Source organism: Protomyctophum parallelum (genome assembly GCF_964188405.1).
Source record: "Protomyctophum parallelum genome assembly, chromosome: 21".
In the NCBI taxonomy this organism is placed as follows: domain Eukaryota; kingdom Metazoa; phylum Chordata; class Actinopteri; order Myctophiformes; family Myctophidae; genus Protomyctophum; species Protomyctophum parallelum.
The window spans coordinates 10,064,556-10,084,792 of NC_139713.1; positions in this window are offsets into that span (position 1 = coordinate 10,064,556).

Sequence of the window (20,237 nt, forward strand, 5' to 3'; positions counted from 1 at the left end):
GAGAGTTAATTTAATGGACCATTCAGTGGCGTGCACAGACATTTACAGTAGAGGGGCAGGTGCTCAAGTGGAAAAAAAGGGCACCTTGTGCAGCGCATTTTGGGGCGGGAACCCATTTTGGTGCTTTAGCCACCGAGTGCTTTAGCCACCGAGTGGCGCGCTAAAGTACAAATACCTCAAAATTGTACGTAACAGTAAAACGGAGATCTCCGTCCTATCAAATGAGTACGCCCAACGCCCAGGACGGAGTTGAATCAAAAGACAGAACATTACTCGTTTGGTAACATGAGCGCACCGGTCTACAGGCTGGGAGTGTCCATTGGGCACCGGTCTACAGGCTGGGAGCATCCATTGGGCACCGGTCTACAGGCTGGGAGTGTCCATTGGGCACCGGTCTACAGGCTGGGAGCATCCATTGGGCACCGGTCTACAGGCTGGGAGCATCCATTGGGCACCGGTCTACAGGCTGGGAGCGTCCATTGGGCACCGGTCTACAGGCTGGGAGCATCCATTGGGCACCGGTCTACAGGCTGGGAGCGTCCATTGGGCACCGGTCTACAGGCTGTGAGCATCCATTGGGCACCGGTCTACAGGCTGTGAGCATCCATTGGGCACCGGTCTACAGGCTGGGAGTGTCCATTGGGCACCGGTCTACAGGCTGTGAGCATCCATTGGGCACCGGTCTACAGGCTGTGAGCATCCATTGGGCACCGGTCTACAGGCTGGGAGCATCCATTGGGCACCAGTCTACAGGCTGGGAGTGTCCATTGGGCACCGGTCTACAGGCTGGGAGTGTCCATTGGGCACCGGTCTACAGGCTGGGAGTGTCCATTGGGCACCGGTCTACAGGCTGGGAGCGTCCATTGGGCACCGGTCTACAGGCTGGGAGCATCCATTGGGCACCGGTCTACAGGCTGGGAGCATCCATTGGGCACCGGTCTACAGGCTGGGAGCGTCCATTGGGCACCGGTCTACAGGCTGTGAGCATCCATTGGGCACCGGTCTACAGGCTGTGAGCATCCATTGGGCACCGGTCTACAGGCTGGGAGTGTCCATTGGGCACCGGTCTACAGGCTGGGAGCATCCATTGGGCACCGGTCTACAGGCTGGGAGCGTCCATTGGGCAACAGGCTGGGAGCGTCCATTGGGCAACATTCGATGTCATTTCCGGCTAGTCCGTCATCCAAAGTGGTCCAGCTCCAATCTCAAATAAAGGGCTACACACACCGTCTGCGAAAGCCACGCGTCAAAACAGCCGCCTCCGTTATTTTCAATGAACCTATCGCACACTGGCGGCGTCCGACGCGCGTTCACACCTCGCCTGACGCTCCAAATACGCCGCACTGTTCTATTTTCCAGGCGTTGCCGCGCGGCAACGCCTGTGCCGCGTCGCTGCGCACCCGGTGTGTGTGTGTAGGGCTTAAGACATGTGAGTAGGGGCCTACTTCTTCCACCACTTAGCACACCACTAGCCTATATATAGCCAGGCCAGAAAACACTCAATATTGTGGCTGCATCTACCCAACAATTCAGCAAATGAGGCATTTAGCAGAGGCTCTTATCTAGAGCATGAGAGTGACTCACAGAATGCAAGACTGGAGCAAAAAGTGTCATGAACTCTGCACTTCACCCAGCAACAGGGTAGAGCGGTCAAGTAAACAAGAGACAAGAAAACGCTTAATTAACAATTTGCCAAAAAGCGTTCTACTGTAGAATTGCAGGGAGAAATAATTTAGTATGAAAGAATGTCGATATAGTTTATTTTCCCATACTATCTAGACTACCTGATTCTTAGTTTTACAGGTGAACTGTGTCTGGTTGTTTCTGTTGTACAGTACAGTTGTGATGCGTCTATAATTGTACTGCATTATGATTAGTCGTGGGTGCATGGACACTGAAGAATAGCCATGTTTAGGCCAGTGCATTGGAATCCATAATTAGGTCGCGTAAAACCAACTAAATAACATTCTGGACCTGTGGACAAGCATACAGCATATACCGTATATCCAATATGCAATATCTAAATAATTTCATATGCAAATGTCTTCTAGAAAGACAAGATCAGCTGATACAAAATAAGAAGTGCTAGGGGGCGAAGTCAAGTCAAAGACAGTCTAGACTGGTGTGTGTGTGTGTGTGTGTGTGTGTGTGTGCGTTTACACACATTCAATTCAATGTAATACAAATAGTCAACCAAGCTGAAAGACGAATTTTGGGGAATCTCTGGGGAAGAAGACTATAGACACTAGAAGACTAGGTAGACTACAGGTTGTCAAAGTCAAAGTCGTACACGTTAGTCACACACGTTACCGCAGCAAAATTTGTTCTCCGCATTTGACCCGCAGCGTGCGCCACGCTCGGGAATCATTAGTTGATTTGACCTCCAATCCAACCCATTGATGCCGAGTGCCAAGCAGGGAGGCATCGGGTCCCATTTGTACAGTCAATCTCACCTATATTATTTAAGTTAAGTGAATCATGTTTGAGAATTGTGTCATGTTACCACAGTGCCCTTTTGGCCCACACTACCTTCACTAAGGACAGAGTGTGACACAGGTTCATCACCAGGGCGCATAGGTCGGTCCGACATGCAACCGTCTGACACATGCGTGGCCGGTTAAGACTCACCCGTGGCTTCGGTAGGGTTTCGGACTAATGCCTGTCGGGACTGTTGGTACGTCGGAACAAACAAATGCACCCATCATCACCAGTGTTTTGAATTAGAACGACGGGGAACCTGTGAAGGCAACAGAACAGGGGCAGACGTGTGCTAATGTAGGGAGATTGAAGAACAGGGGCAGACGTGTGCTAATGTAGGGAGATTGAAGAACAGGGGCAGACGTGTGCTAATGTAGGGAGATTGAAGAACAGGGGCAGACGTGTGCTAATGTAGGGAGATTGAAGAACAGGGGCAGACGTGTGCTAATGTAGGGAGATTGAAGAACAGGGGCAGACGTGTGCTAATGTAGGGAGATTGAAGAACAGGGGCAGACGTGTGCTAATGTAGGGAGATTGAAGAACAGGGGCAGACGTGTGCTAATGTAGGGATATTGAAGAACAGGGGCAGACGTGTGCTAATGTAGGGATATTGAAGAACAGGGGCAGACGTGTGCTAATGTAGGCTGAAGAGCAGGCGTGACGCAGCATTCTGGATCAGTTGTAGAGGTTTGAGTGAGTGAGGGAGTGCAGAGTGCAGAGAGGGAGGGAGTTGCAATTATCAAGTCTGGACTGGAGATGACTGAGGCTTGCTGCAGTGTATAATGCACCAAGCTCACCAAGACAAATCCTTTGTATGCGCAAACATTCCCAAGAAAGAAAGATTTCAGGTAGTTTCGACGAAGCAATCTGATTGGTTCTGAAATAGCCATCTATCCGTGCCTAAATGAGCATGATGGAACAGCTAATCAAAACATAAAAAGCAGCTGTGCCGTTTGGCAACATTTGGCATTTCTATCGAAAATCTTAGTTACAATGAAATTGAGTTGACATCTTTTTTTGTTTTTAAGGGTAACCGTTTACCCTGCTACTTACGGAACTCTGCTAAAGCCTTGTTTCTGCAGCAACGCTGTCGTGCCAATAATCATTAATCATTTCACCCTTTCGTGAAATATTGCTTAATTCAGATTCATTCATTGTCATGCAGGGCACGGGAGTCATATAATTGTACCAGCTGTCAGTCTAATGATTGCTTTCAATCAGCCATGCTTTTTCTACACACCAATCACACCTTATTCCCTCAACAAGGTGGTCCGTTTAAATGTACGGCTCCGTTCCACATCCCGATCAGAGTCAAACATTAATTTAAACATGCATGCATGGCTCTAAGTCTAAGTAAACTGAAATTCAATGTTTGCATGGTTCTGAACTGAATTCATTGGCATGACCATGTCACGACTTCGGCACAGTATAAAGTTAAACTGCATTCAATGAAGTTTGCATAACTCATGCCTGGCTTAATTTGTCTGGGTCAAAATGTAAGTAGCGCTGTAGTGCTGTCGCCTCACAGCTAGAAGGTTCCAGGATCGATCCCGGGACGCTGGGGCATGTTCTCTCCTCAGTGGCAAAAAGGCCATTCACAAAAAGCATACAGTAATCCTGGTCTCTATACTGCCTCCCCCTGGACAGCTGGAGGGGAAAGGAACTGGATGGAATAACGTGTTCCTACCGGGGAAACTCACCCCTGTCAGCTGATAAGAAACGGCCTGCTCACTCCTCATTATTTAAAGGAAGCATGAGCTCAGTTCGGGGCCCTCCCCAGGTTGGCAGAGGGAGAGTAGTGCCCAGGATTAAGTTTAACAGTATTCTATCGGTTTCAATAAATGGTTAAATATACATGTGAGTTGTGAGTGTTCCTTTGCCACATTGTGCGAGGTGTGACAGGTGTGACAGGTAAAACTGTGATTATCCACCTTGTCACACACATATGTCATTGAGGTGTGTTATAATTCATGAAGCACTGTCACATGTCTTCAGAGTCTGTATGCGCTCATTCATATACAACCGTGTCCTGCACACATTTTATCACGCACATAATCCTGGTACGCATCTTAAATTAAGTAAATGGATGTAGGCTATATCTATTTTAGACTACCGTATTCCATATTCTGGATCGATTCTGTATGTAATTAATGTAATTAATTAAAAAACTGTTAAGGTTTTAAACCGGTAACAATTCACATAATGAATGAATGTATATACGAACGTATTAACCACTCCCTCGTTGGATTTGAGATGAAGAAACATATGTTGTGTTATAAGAACCACGAGTGGTCCAAACGGCCTATTACGGTTGGGCTGACAAGCTACAATCAACTTTGCTTAGGATATTTTAACCACTGCATCATGAAATGTTTTAACTCAAAGCCATATGAATTTGAAATAAATTTTCGCAACAAAATACAGAAATGCAACAGTATAAGTACAACTAAAGCATGAAAACTTACGAGCAAAGGCTCTTCAAAGCACACGTGAGGAGGAAAAGGGCAGATGAGATGTGCACACTTCCACTCTACCAAACTGATCAGGTTCAGGTGTGCTGGACATCAATTGAGCGGATCTACCACAACTGAACTGGTTTAACACTAATTGTGTGTGTGTGTGTGTGTGTGTGTGTGTGTGTGTGTGTGTGTGTGTGTGTGTGTGTGTGTGTGTGTGTGTGTGTGTGTGTGCAGTACCGTCTCTACAGGGGGGCATTGGATTGTGTATCGTGTGCCTCTCCAGTCCAGATTGGCCAGTAGTACCCTACCCTACCAATATTTTACATAATGTTAAATCTACAAGTTCTCCATGATTATTGTAAATATATACATGTTCAAATTAATTGAATAGTTAATAGAAATACAAATATATGAATGTATGCATGCAGAAGACATTATAATGCTCAACATATTTGTATTTCTTTGGTGCTGCAGCATAATTGTAGCCTACTTGTAGCCTTTTTCAAGCATCACTTTGTTAATAGGCGACTATTTGTTATACATACACAATTAAGTGCCCTTAATTCCTTATATTTCAGCGTCACCTCTTGACGTCCATAAATACCAACATGGAATGCATTTAAATACATTATTTCATAAGTTAAGCAGATAATTAAGATTCATATATACTTAAATATTTTATATAGTATATACAGGCCTCCATACGTATATACAACAAAGTACAATTATCTAAAATGATAAGATGGTTAATGGACCTCTTCCTCCCTATACTATACCTCATAATAATGCAAGAGGTCCACAGACCTAACATTGAAAACCAGCGCTGTATCTTATTTTCTGCCTTACCATATATTGCCACTAAATCTACCGGAAAATTTACCTATTCAGTGGTTAATAAAGTGCAATCTTATAAGATGATATTGACATCGATATCAGACGCCCCCGGCCTCGTGCCACACTCTCACCAGGCCTCACGTACATTATGTCTGGGTGAAGGACTATAGGAAAGGTCGCATCAAGGTCATACTTGTTCATACTTCGTCTTACGTAATATTGATTCAAATGGGCTTGTGGGAAATGAAGGGTCAAAAGGTGTCGCCATGAATTAAAGGAAAAATACTAACAGTGACGTGTGTGTGTGTGTGTGCGTGTGTATGCGTCCTAATCTCTCTCTTCGGAGCCATCTGGTTTGTGAAGTGGACTTTGAGAGCAATTAGACTCAAGGCCTCAGGGCATACCTCACATCATTATGTTTCAGGACAGAGACATTAACACATCACATCACAAGAAAACAACACTTTAACCCATCAAGACCTGAGGCCAATTCTGCAAATGTCTTCTGAATCCTAACAGTTTTCTAAAAAAAACTTTCAATAATAATAATAATAATAATAAAAGCTCAAGTTTATATAGCGCTTTTCTGATAATAATATAAGTGGTGCTTGCAGGGCACCAGTGGAGCCTGCGGAACCATTGCGGTGCAAGAATCTGGCACTCCTGAATGAAGTGTCTGGTGCTTGGAGTCTGGTGCAACGCACAGGTCCTGGCTGCACCTGGTGAGAGCAGGAGTGGACCTGGTGAGACGTACGTAGGAGGGGCCCGGACAGGAGTCAACCCACAGAGCCTAGTCCTTCCATGCGCCAGACCTCCCAGTCCCGGCAGAGTATTTCAGGAGCGGCAGACTGTGTGGCCCTGTCTATTCCTCATGGGACTGATCGAGGGTAGCTACTGCATGGGACGTAAGTGGATCAGCGAAAAATAGCTGATCCACAAGCTCACAATGTGCCGCAACAAGACACGTTATGGGCTTGTAGACTGGCTAATTTCTCTTGTAGAGGAAAAAAAAGGACAGACCCCCGGGGGACCAGGGTCAACACATTATGCAGGGTTTCAGAGGCTAAACACTTAATCACAGCGCACTCAAGACCAACACGGTCACACGTCGTCCTCGAATATCCGTGTGCCATTTATTATGAGGGAAACCCCTTTAACTAAATTCACAGTCTGTGGTATTGATCAGAAGGAACGGTGTGCCTATAAAATAATAACATACCATGTGCAGAATAAAATGACCAAGTTAAAGACGTTTGAGGGCAAGTATCGGCACACCACTTTCAAACCGACAGCGAGTGCGGTGAACCACGGCCTGGAGAAGTAGTCCTCAGCGTTCCTTCACTTTGCATTATGCAGCACGATATACAATTCCCTTCCTCTGGTGTATTGATTTAGATACACTTCTATAAACATGACACATTTCAATGAGGCACATTATTTGCCATTGCATCATTAATTATGGATGATTTTCTTTCTTTACATTGTTCTATGGTGTTGTATGACAGGTACGGTACGGCATGCCATGCCACAGACGTTTTGTCGATGCCATGTCTGGCACTTTGTGTGAAACCTGCACTGCATACACGGCAAAAAACAAACTCAGTGGTAATATAACTCTGTGTGTTAAAATACACCCTTTTGCTTTTTAGATTGAACTTGCCAGAATAATGTTTCTTTGCAGTACAGTGATTTATGGTTAGGTCTTGCTTGCTTTTACAAATGTTACAATGTGACCGAGACACAATGTGACCGAGACCTAGATATGGGTCGTTGGGATGTCTTCATAAAAAAAATATGAAGACAATGTAAAATCTGCATTTGTATATTGAAACTTAGGCACCAAGCATAAAAAGGCCATTTACAGGCCTTCAGCGGGGCCATTTCAATTTAGTTTCAATTTAGTCAATTCCCATGGTTTGTACTGTTGATCTTTGCACATTGATTTGTCTTGTGGGTTTCTGTTATATTTGGGACCAAGGACTTGGCATAGGAGTGAATAGACGACAGCAGGGTTTTTCCTTCTAAATACTCTATACTTCCAGTGCAACAACGTAAACATAAATAAAGCTGCTTCCGATGTGTATCTAACTATACAGTAAATTACGCAAATCTCTTACGAGTTAATTAACTGTCCTTCACGCATCTCGAGAACCGTCCGACCAACAGACTTCAAACTCAGCGTTTGTATCACTGAGGACCAGAGGGAAGGAAGTGTGGTGGCTGATGTCAAGTCCATCAGATAGGTGGGCTGTCCAGAACTGCCCATCCGGCCGATATGCCCGTATATGGCCATACATTTATGACATGAGGGATTTCCATATCTGGACATAAACGGAACACTGGCAGACAGGTACATGGAGATCCCCATACATTGGGCTAAACGGGTATTACATAACCAGATGGTGGATGCAATCCCAACAAGATATGACAGTGGGGAGTAAATCTCCCCCAGGAGGCGTCCTATCTCGCTCCATTAGGTCTGGTCTGGACCATGCTGTTTCATGGTACAGTGTATGTGTGCGTGTGTGCGTGTGTGCGTGCGTGCGTGAAAAGGCATGGGGCAAAGGGGGCAGGGATATAATACAGAATTGTCATTACGGTGCAAGCAGCAGCAGGCTGTGTGGAGACACATCAGACAGTGAATGCATGCGGGTAGCGTGGCATGTTGTCATCTGACATTACAATGTCATATAGCCTAAAGGCCAATTCATAGTCCAGACATAACACACAGACCAGACTGACATTATGTATAATACTAGGCTAGAGCTCATAGAATACCAGTGGGGTAATGTAACTAAGCACATTTACTCAAGTACTGTACTTAAGTACAATTTTGAGTTTTTTTTTTTGTTGGTATTTGTACTTCCAATGTCCAATACTTTTACTTCTCCACTACTCAGAGGCAAATATTGTACTTTTACTTCACGACATTTATTTGAAAACTTTTGCTTCTAGTTACTTAGTTTCTAGTTGCCCACTAATGCACTTTTGCTGACTTTGCTACTATTGAATGTCATGAATTCTGTCTCTAGTGCCCTGTTCTTAGATCCTATAGTCTTGTATTGAATGTAGTTTGTTGCGTGTATTTTTTTTTACTATGATGTGGCTGCAAACCAATTTCCCTTGAACTTTGTCTTTGATTAGTATTACAGAAACTTCAGCCCTATACTGTACATTACAGCCATTTGAAAATAGCCAATCTACAATGTGTCGCAATGCAACGCTAGGCAGAGGACAGGGTCACACGGTCACACACACACACACACACACACACACACACACACACACACACACACACACACACACACACACAATCAAATGATTCCCGAGCGTGGCACGGCTGCAGCTCACCGCTCCTTGACGGCGGCTCACCGCTCCAAGAGATGGGTCAAATGCGGAGAACAAATGTCACTGTGGTAACGTGTGTGACAAATTGTACGACTTTGACTTTTGCCATGATTGCAGATCTGGAGCCTATAGCTTGTGTTGACCTATATGGTTGCATGCCTGAAACACAAACGGGAGGGACGGGAGTGTTGCAATATGGCAGAACGATTGAGCAAAATTAAGTGACATAGTTGCTGTCAAGTCCTTGGACTGCTGGAAGCGTGCACAAGAAATATGATCCTGCTCGGCCTTGTAGTTTGTGGGACTATAGCTGCAGACAGACACACGGGCATGAGAAATGCAATACCTCCACTGGGCCATAGAGATAATAATGCAACCCAGAAGTCCTCATGACCAGTCCAGTGCATCGGGCTCTGTCAGCAGAATCACCCTGCTCTCACTGTCAAACACGAAACAACTCAAATCATCAGAGAGGGCCTTTTAAGAGCCGACAGCTTATCAGCCCAGTAATACAAAGGCAGCAGGTTGCACCGTGTTCCTGCTAAAGGATGCCCACTGCCCCCAGAATGCCTCTCCGGTTACACATGGCTCTCACCAAAGCACCCCACTGCCGCCACAAGCCAGGTTCATCACACAGGACAGATGTTATCATGATCTGCTGAGTAACCTTCTGTTTGAAGCCAAGGTGGACCAAACGCTCTACAACCAGAGGAGGGAAGTAACTAAGTCCATATAAGTACTGTGTGTACACCAGTACTTTTTACATCACTGCCTTTAATTTAGTCCTGATGTCGAAATATATTTTTTTAAGTCTTCTGAAAGAATATATTATATATTCAAAGATTTGTGCCGCATTTTCAAGATTTTTCAAAAATAGCAGACCTACAAGCTCGTAGCGCGCCACTCGGTGGCGCGCTATGAGCTTGTAGATCTGCTATTTTTCAATAGCTAAAGTATAACATAAGGGGTAACATAACCCAAAAGGGGTTCCCGTTCAGAATGGGTTAAAACAATCTGATGGAGAGCTATTAATGTGAAGATGACATTATCAGAGTTATGAACCAGTATTCACAAACTAGTTATTTAATTCTTAAGGCATACTGTATAAGTAGGCTAGGTGCTTTCATCAACAAACTAAATAAAAGATGAGAATTCCCGAAGATGGTCCGTATAATTTTATTATGGTGATTTATCATGACAATATTTGATATTGTATGTTTCGTTTTTGTGGCTTTCGCCTCTTATTTTATATTTTTTTATGGAGGGATAGGCAGTAGGCTGACAGGAAATGGGGAGAGAGACGGGGGGGAAGACATGCAGTAGAGCAGGGTACCCCAATAGGCGGCCCGCGGGCCATTTGCGGCCCACAGAGCGCCCCCTTGCGGCCCATGAAAGAATTTAAAAAAAAAATAAAAAATAAAAACATCTTTTTTTTCCTTTTTAAGGGTCCCAGATATAAATGGCATTAAATGGGGGTCAGTAGCCTATGCATGTAAAAATGGGCATCCTTTTCAAATGGGGTCTTGCCCTGAAAATGAATTTTCAGGGCAAGACCTCGACCTCGCGCGTGCAGACTCGGCCCCCAGCCTGGTACGCTAGTCAAAATATGGCCCTTGAGGAAAATTAATTGGGGAACCCTGCAGTAGAGGCTGTCGGGATCGGGAGTCGAACCCGCGGCACACTGCCAGACTGGATCACCAGCCAAGGTGCCTGGACCACTGAGCCATGGCCCAGGCCTATTGTATGAAGCTTAATCAAACTTGGTATTCATGCACAATATTCATTATTAGTAATTTGCTAAAGGGCTTTGTAAATGAAAACACATAGGTATATATTATCAATGCTGATCACATCTCATAATGACTGGGGAGCCTTCATGAAGAACAGAATTAAATGGCGCTCGAAACTATTAATATGCTAATACTGTATCACCAAAGCTGTAAACCGTTTACCATGTGCCATCATCAATCAACATCCAAAATTGATTTATCTTTCCCCTCCCTCATGTCATGCCTAATATAGAGATGCCAAAATCAATATTGTTCCTAGTTGTCAATGTCATGACATCAGAGACACTGGGCTCATTGCTAAAATCTAAAATATCTAAAACTACATATTACACCTGGGGGTCTTTGTACCCCCAGGAAAGTGTTCTAAATATTCTAACATATATATTTTTTGCAAAAAGGGTGAAGTTTCCCCTTTTTTTTTTATACTGTTTTTATTAGGCAATGTAAATGTTCCACATACAATACATAATAAAAAAGACACATAAATGTGATAAACATGAAAAAACAAAAAACAGTTAAACAATGACAAGTGTGAACAGACAAACAAAACAGACATACAGGACAGACACTCTTGCTCTCAAACTTTCCCTTGAAGTTTCCCTTTAACAAAGTAATGGAAATACAGCGGATATAGCAGTGAGGCACATGCAGCTGACTGGTGGCATCATACCGGGGAACACATCCCACGGTAACACAGGGACGTCATTATTCAATCTGCTCATTCTAGCAGAGAGAGAAACATCCCTCACTGTGTAAGGAATGGATACCCTGCATACTATGTGGGCAAATGCATTATTTATAATGGTTTCGTTTTGTGTCGCGTATAACGGAAATGGCGATCTTCAAGTTCACAGCACGTCACAGCACGCTGTGAGCTTGGGACCCAGCGGGGGGAAACAGATCCAGTTGCGTGCGTGCGTGTGTGCGTGCGTGCGTGCAAGACTTTGTTGGGGTGGAAATCAGGCCTGTTGAGTGCCTTCATTTTACAGTTAGTTAAAAGAATGCCACATTTCTGTTACTGGGGTCATGTACTTATAGGTAAGGGAAGTATTTGTTGTGACTTTATTTTGTGTTTTGGTTAGGAGGAAAGGCTAGTGGATTCAATAACTAAGATATATGTTTTGTTTTATTTTATGTTTTACGTAATATTGTGTTCCCACATGTCTTTCCTCGTTTGCACATTTTTCTCTACATTCAAAATGTTGCTAAATCCCTAATAAAATGGGTTTCCCTTCAATAGTATTTACTGTATTTTGCCTCCCTCGTTAGTCGTTTCCGAGGAGAGTGAATGACGGGCACAGACAAAAGTCTCACATATACTGTATGTACAGTACTAAACTTGTAAATTATGTGGACAGAGGAGCTGCCAGTACTTTGCATTGATGATGTAGGTCCTACATCATCAATGCAAAGTACAAGATTTGCGGTTTCTGCATGACAGCGATGCTATGCCTTCATCCTACATTGTAGGATGAAGGCATCGCAGAAACCTCAAATCTCCGCATTACATTTTTGCGTTTGTTTAGGTAAATTAACGGCCTACTTGATCATACTATAACTATACGCCGTCACAAAAGTAGCAGATCTGCAAAACGAGCTTGTAGATCTGCTACTTTTGAATTTGAATTCGGTATGGTTTTGGAGGTTTCTACCTGACGATATTCATCTTCATGCCGTCTTTATTATCCTTATGGATATCCTTATCGATACCCTTTTTGTTAATTTTACAGTCTATCTGTACTTGAATACTACCTGAAGTCTGCGTGTCTCAGGGCTGCGACTATCAATAATCTTCTAAATGAGTGTTCTATGGATTACGTTTAATTAATTAATTGGATAATTGAGGAGCGCGGGTATAATCTCTTCGCCTATAACAGCAAACGCAACAGGATTGATTATGAATCAGCTCATGTACCGCATTTTATAGCTCTAATGGGTCATTAATGACCTATCCCTTTTATTACTTGAGTTAATTGTACCGCCATCTATAGTCTTCTCCCAGCAGTCCCTTTCTCTCCATCACACGCGTGTCTTAAGGTGCTCCGTCGCCAGTATTAGGTCCCAGTGACTCACGACTATGTGTGCCATCTGACCCACGCAAACCCCACAATGGCTCCACTAATCACACAAGCAACATTTATTTAGAAATCAATTCCTTAATTTAGCCATCGATTTATGTTCTGTCCCGCAAATCTAATGGCTTAGAACGCATTGGATTTACCGTACATGCTGTGCCTGCGCATCCGTCAAATTTGCATACCGATCGATCGATTGTCGCCGTCAACGTGGTACGTAAAATGAAGGGCATCCTGGCCTGGCATCGGACATGATAGATAGATACCTGACCATGCATGACCAATTCTGACCAAGTGTCAAAATATGACAACTTGGGAGTACATGTGTGGGTTTATGCATCAATAGACGTGATCCAAACAGTGTGCACTATTACAGTCAATAATAAAGCAAGACACGCCATCTCTGAGTCTGCTTTACCTCCCGTAGGTGGCAGGCTCTTTAGGAGAGCGGAAGTATGTGCTGCGTCTATGAATTATAATGGGAGAAGTGCGTGTGAACGCAGCTTCTGACCGTTTTTTTATATCTCCATTATGGACACTGAACAAAACATTAGACCCATTAGTCACAAACCGCACATCTTCCCAACATTCTGAAACTAACATGAGATGATGAGATGAGATGAGATATACTTTATTAATCCCCGAGGGGAAATTGAAGTGTTACAACAGCATAAAGTGCATAGAAAAACTAAAAAGCTAAAAACTACTGGACAGACAGAGCAACACAGAACAGACACAAGGACATATCACACAAGACCAGACAACCAAGGACCATATGTCATTTTGGGGGGGGCAGTTCTTCTTATGCCTTTGCATTAAAGAGTCTGATGGCAGTTGGCATGAAGGAGAGTCTGTAGCGTTCCGTACGCATCAGGGGGAGTGTGAGCCTACGGCTGAAGGTGCTCATCCTATCCCGCAGCACCTCATTGAAGGGGTGGGAGGGATTTGCCCGCATGGAGTCCAGTTTAACCCCGATCCTCCTCTCCGCGACTGACTTCAGGCTCTCCATTCGGAGGCCAACAACAGAGCTGGCCTTCTTTATAATTTTATTGAGCCTATTGAGCTCACCGGCCTTGATGCCCCCACCCCAGCATACCACTGCGTAGAATAGAACGCTGGCCACAACAGACTGGTAGAACATCACCAGTAGTCTGCTACACACCCCAAAGGACTTGAGCCTCCTCAGGAGGTACAGTCTGCTCTGTCCCTTTTTGTAGACAGCCTCTGTGTTGTCTCTCCAGTCCAGGTCCTTGTTCAGGTGGACACCCAGAAACTTTTGTCTGAGAGACAATTGAAAATGGAACCTTTGTCTCTCTGTCCCGGCAACGTATATGCACTATGGCGAGATCTAGCAGTAATAACAGTAATCATGTCAGCTTTTCGTGTGATCTTAACATCATACGGCGTCCACTTAGCATACCATTTTTGTACCATTACGCACTTAGGGCTGTATCTTAATACCCCATATCCCTAAACGTATTTGCCATGTTTTACTATTTTGAAAAACCTTTTAAAATAGTTCAAATAGCCGATCTACAAGCTCACAATGTGTCGATGTAGATCGGCTATAGTTGAACTATTTTAAAATGAATTTCAAAATAGTAAAAAAAAAGGCAAATAAGTTTAGTGATAAGGGGTAAGGGGTGGCACAAAATAGAGTGATTGGGTGCGGGTGATGTGCCATTGGTTGAGAATGGGATGATGTATGAGGACGTATGATGATAAGAGCGCCCCTCACTTCACACAGGTGTGATCTTTGATATATGTAATATGTTCAATATCAATAGCTGATCTACAAGCTTACGAAGTCACGACACGCCCCCCAGGTTGAAGATCTGCTATCCTCTGCGAAGGTTTCCCCCTAGTGGAATACTGATGCTGGCGTTTAAGTGGTTAAGCATCTTTGATTGGGGCTGGCTAGTTCCAGACAAGCAGTCTTAGCATCCTCCTAATTGGCTGGATCTAGGGGCCATAATGGTAGAAAGCAGCGAGCAGCCAGATGGCCATCTGGAGCATTTGAAAACGGAGGTAAGCCTCACAAGTTCTCCCCAGGGTGCACTAGCTCACTGCTGAAAGGCTGAGGACCGGTGACAGCAAACTCCCGTTCTTTTTATTTATTTTTTATACAATTTTATCCCACGATTTTGCAACCCATTTTTTCACCCAGTGTCAATTATCTAATGTAATCCTGGGCGCTACACTTCCTCTGCCAACCTGGGGGGGGGGGAGGGGGGAAGCGGACTGACCTCATGCTTCCTTCTATGCATGAGCAGTCCAAGCTGCTTCTGTTCACCTGACAGCTGGGGGGAGTTTCCCTGGTTGGACGTAGGAACACGTTATTGCAACCAGTTCCTTTCCCCTCCATCAGGCACCCCGGCTGGCCAGGGGGAGGCAGTATAGACACCAGGAATACTTGTTTTTTGTGAGGGTAACTACCCTAGGGGACACGGGGAGAACATGCAAACTCCACACTCCTGTTCTTCAGTTATAGGGCTGCAGCTATCGATTATTTTTTTATCGATTATTCTATTTTCTTTCTCCCTGGACCGCACCTTGAGAACCACTGTTGTAGACAAAATAGGGATTGATTGATTAGACAATTACTTTATTAAATTACAGGTTATTGATTAGGTTTTGTTTTTATATAATTTCAAGCCCATGGCTGATGAAAACCAACATTTATGATGAGGGTGCATGTGTGCACATTTAAGTTGTTGCTCACTTCGAAGGTTACATAACCAATGTTCCTGCATTAATGTTCCTGCATTAATTAGTCAACAACTGACCTCACAATCTTAATGTCAGACAGACTATGAATAGCCATTCCAACATTTGTGCCCTGGTTGCACTAAGGGAAAGGTGCAACATGCTTTCATGGGGGGCAACAAAATGTGGCAAAAAGTGACAAGCTGATCCTCAAAATAACAATTTTCTCCGCGGCTCCGTCGTGTAATAACGAGCGGCCGTGTGTGCGTCCTCGCAAACAGCAAAAATAGCCGATCTGCGTGAGGAATAGCAGCCCTCTCGTCGGGACGGGGGGGCAGCACAAATATCCTACGAGTAGGGCAACGGGTCAGCTACGTCCCTGCTTCCAGTTGCCATGAAGATTCCCAACGTGCTCAACATATTGACAGACACTTTCCTAGAATGCACAGCAAGCAGGGGAGGCTGTCCTCCTGGGGCAGTGTTTGATGACAATCAAACAACCCACAGGTGGGCCAACAACCTGTCACCATGCTGGCTGCATGCAGGCCATTCCACACTATAAATAAATGTTGCTCGTGTGATCATAAGCAACATTCACAACACTATTTACGGCAGATTAATAACAAATAATTAGCTGTACAGTCAAATATGAAATCAAGGGATTTAATATTAATACAATAGGCCTATTAAATATGGCATGAATGGGGTGTTTAACCACCTTGGGGGGGAGGGGTGAACAACATCAGTCACGACCAATTGATTGTTCGTGAAGTACTAGGCTTAATTCTGTGTTCGCGCCTGAAGATGGTGCTGTCCCCATAGGGCGATTCACAGAAAAAAATAACAATGAATGCATCAGGCCTGACAAGAAATGTTATATAGAGAGGAGTGACATCGTACTTTTACAAATTAAGCCGGAGATTGGAAATGCATCACTTCTTTGTTACGCCAAACAAATCAACCATGCATTATTTAGCAGGGTCCATATTTTGGCCCCAATCAGGGTCCGTGTTCCAGGCTCGCGTCGTTCACTGATTAGAGACTGGAGATGACGCCAGGGGTTGTCTGTCAATGCTGTACTCCCGCACACAACCCTTCATTAGCAGGGTATAGACTACACACAACCGTTCATTAGCAGGGTACAGACTACACACAACCCTTCATTAGCAGGGTATAGACTACACACAACCCTTCATTAGCAGGGTATAGACTACACACAACCCTTCATTAGCAGGGTATAGACTACACACAACCGTTCATTAGCAGGGTACAGACTCCACACAACCCTTCATTAGCAGGGTATAGACTACACACAACCCTTCATTAGCAGGGTATAGACTACACACAACCCTTCATTAGCAGGGTACAGACTCCACACAACCGTTCATTAGCAGGGTACAGACTCCACACAACCCTTCATTAGCAGGGTATAGACTACACACAACCCTTCATTAGCAGGGTACAATCAGAGAACATCATATAATTATTTAATTGGGAGGGTCCTTGGATGAATGACTGAGCTTCAGTTATTGACCGATTCCCAGAACCCTCTACCATATTGCCGAATTCCGTGGAAAACGACAGCACAGAATTGCCAAAAACTGCGAAAAAAGTACGAAAACAACAAGGGGTCTTTTCCCCTTCGGGCTTGACACCTAACTAGAAAGTTGCAATTCTGGGAAATTGCAACTTGCAAAAAAAGCTCAAAAAAGCTAAAAAACAAATAAGCTCTTTTTCAACACAGAGGTAAACCTCTAGTCTACAATATAGTTGTGTTGAAAAAGAGCTTCTTCAAGCTTGTAGATCGTCTATTTTCACTATTTGTCGTACGACCAATATACGGTGAAAGAAATTACTTCTCCATTGTTGCACAGCTGACGGCACAGTGGAGTAATGTAGCCATAAAAAGCCATAAAAAGAGGAAGAGACAATCATTCCAGCTAGGATCATGTAGAATATCCTAAATGTCAAAGACATTTAGGATTCATTTCATCAGCGGATCACAAGCACCTCTCATGAATACACCGCTAAGGTCAAATGTAAAGGGGGCACCCAGCGGTCAGACACACTGAACGAGTTAAGCACCATTTATAATTTGTCGCACGACGACATCGCATGCCATGAATAGCCGCGGTACAACCTCACAACCACAATTTTTTTGGTGAACATTTTATACTTAAGTAAAAGCGTCAATATTGCAATGTAGGGGGGGGGACACACACACTATAATAAAGCGCGGAAAGATTGTCAGAAGAAAGCAGACATGAAGGGATCATAGTGGGGCCACCCACTGGGGGAGTGGGGAGGTGGGCAGCAGTGACCTTTTCACTGAATCACTTCTGCTTTATTGATGAGTGCTCCGAGATGGCCTTACGAGACGGCCAGAGACTTCGAAGATTTGCCCCACCGTTCAAAATCACAAGTGGGAAGTAATTTTCTCTAGGTAAACATTTTTTTAAGGTAAACATTAAGTTAAAATATGTTTTGGTCCTCGCCATGGCCAGTTACCACTACTGTATTATGACCACTTTTGTATTGCACTATAAATCTTTAATATTAATATAATTCCCGGGCCATAAAAAAGTAGGTAGGCTATTTTAGGATTAGATATGGACTAGATAGCCTATGTGGCATCTACTTAGTCATTTATACTTTCACCTAGAAACATCATCCAAAGCCTACAATGTAACAGCTATTAATAATAATAATCCCTGCCGATACAACGATGTTTACACTAACAATCTAATAGACACGACCAACAATCTTAACAATGCAAAAGCGGTCAGCACTACTAACAATCTTACTTAATTACTTACTTACTTAATTGTTTCAGAAAACTAAAAGTAACCAAAAAAGCTACAAAAGAAAAGAAAAGGGAAGGTGTACATTACCAAAGCTATTCTGGTGGAGAAGGGGCCACTGTTTCTTCAGGGAGGTCATTTCGTCTTCTTAAATAATGAACTCACGTGGTCAAAAGCTGTTGAAGGAGAACACACTGAATATCTCAGTATGGCTATAAAGCTATAAACCTGTCAAGAAGCGTCGCCTTGCTTGAATCTATTTGCTATGAATCAGCTGTGGTATCTTAAACCTGTGTTTTCTGCTATCCGTGCAGGCCATTAAACTTTAATGCTGTCAATCATAGTGTGTTATGACACACAACGCTTGCCTCTGCTTCTCGTCTTCCGCACGACTGGCAGCTGTCGCTCATCACTTGCCCAAAATATCCTTGGATACTTCACACGGGACCCAAAAGAGAGTACGGTGATATGAGACAGTCCTCGCATTCATATTAAAATGTCCCAAAATGTCCCTGTGCACTCTTCTTTGCTCCCAACTGCATGTACCCCCCGAAAACCCCAAAGCACAGCATTTTCTTCATAATTACTGCATGGATCATCCTCACCCGTCACATCCTTTTCTTCTCCCCCCCCCCCCCCTGTCTCCACTTCACTGGAGAAATGGTCCCCTTAGCTCATACCTTCATAAATCTTATGGTGATACGAATGCATAAATATATCCATCAGCAGCAGCACAGTCCGCCATTAGCAAAGAGTCCTGACTGCACTGCATTGTAGTGCAAAGGTGATTTGGGAACTATATATTTAGCACAAATCAAACTAAATGTCAGTCCGTCTGTCTGTCATTCGAGGAGAACCGTATAATTAACTTTGCACTTGGTGAAGGACCCGAGGGAGTTCAAGTGTGGAGTGGTTTGGATGAGCAGTTCTCCAGAAGAGCAGTACACTAAAGCACTGGTTCCCAAAGTGGGGTCCGGGGACCTCCAGGGGTCCTTGAGAGAGTTCCAAGGGGTTCCCAGCTAAATGATAGTTTGGAAACAAATGGAACCCTTATGGGTCTGTAACTCTGAGAGTGTACAACTGGAACCAAATGGACCCGTTACAGTCTCAAACTAGATTTTTATTATAAATTGGGGGTCCCAGAGATAGACATGCGATGAAATGGGGGTCCGTAGACTAATGCATGTCAAACTGGGGATCCTTGAAAATAAACGGGTTGAGAATCTCTGCTAGAGCCGTAAAAATCTTCTCTCATGGCCTGGCATATCTTTTCAAAGGGGGTCCACGGGGCCAATTTGGGGGTCCACTTACCGCTGCACTAGAGTAAAGTATAGCTGTACTGCAGTTGTCTACAACGCTAACCGGCAAAACTTCCAGGGGCAATGGAATCTGATCTACACGCTCTGGAATGGCCACACATGCGGCCGATCACTTCTAATGGCCACGCCCCCGAACTACCACACGCTCCGATTGGCCACGCCCCCGAACTACCACACGCTCCGATTGGCCACGCCCCCGAACTACCACACGCTCCGATTGGCCACGCCCCCGAACTACCACACGCTCCGATTGGCCTCGACCCCGAACTACCACAAGCTCCGAAATGGCCACGGCCTGACAGGCTGCGTGTTACGACACGACACAACACTGCCAACACGCTCCGAATGTCCCCGAAAATGTCCACTCGCTGTGAACAGCTGCACGGCCACATGAGCTCTCTATCCCTAGTTATAGAATACAACTCAT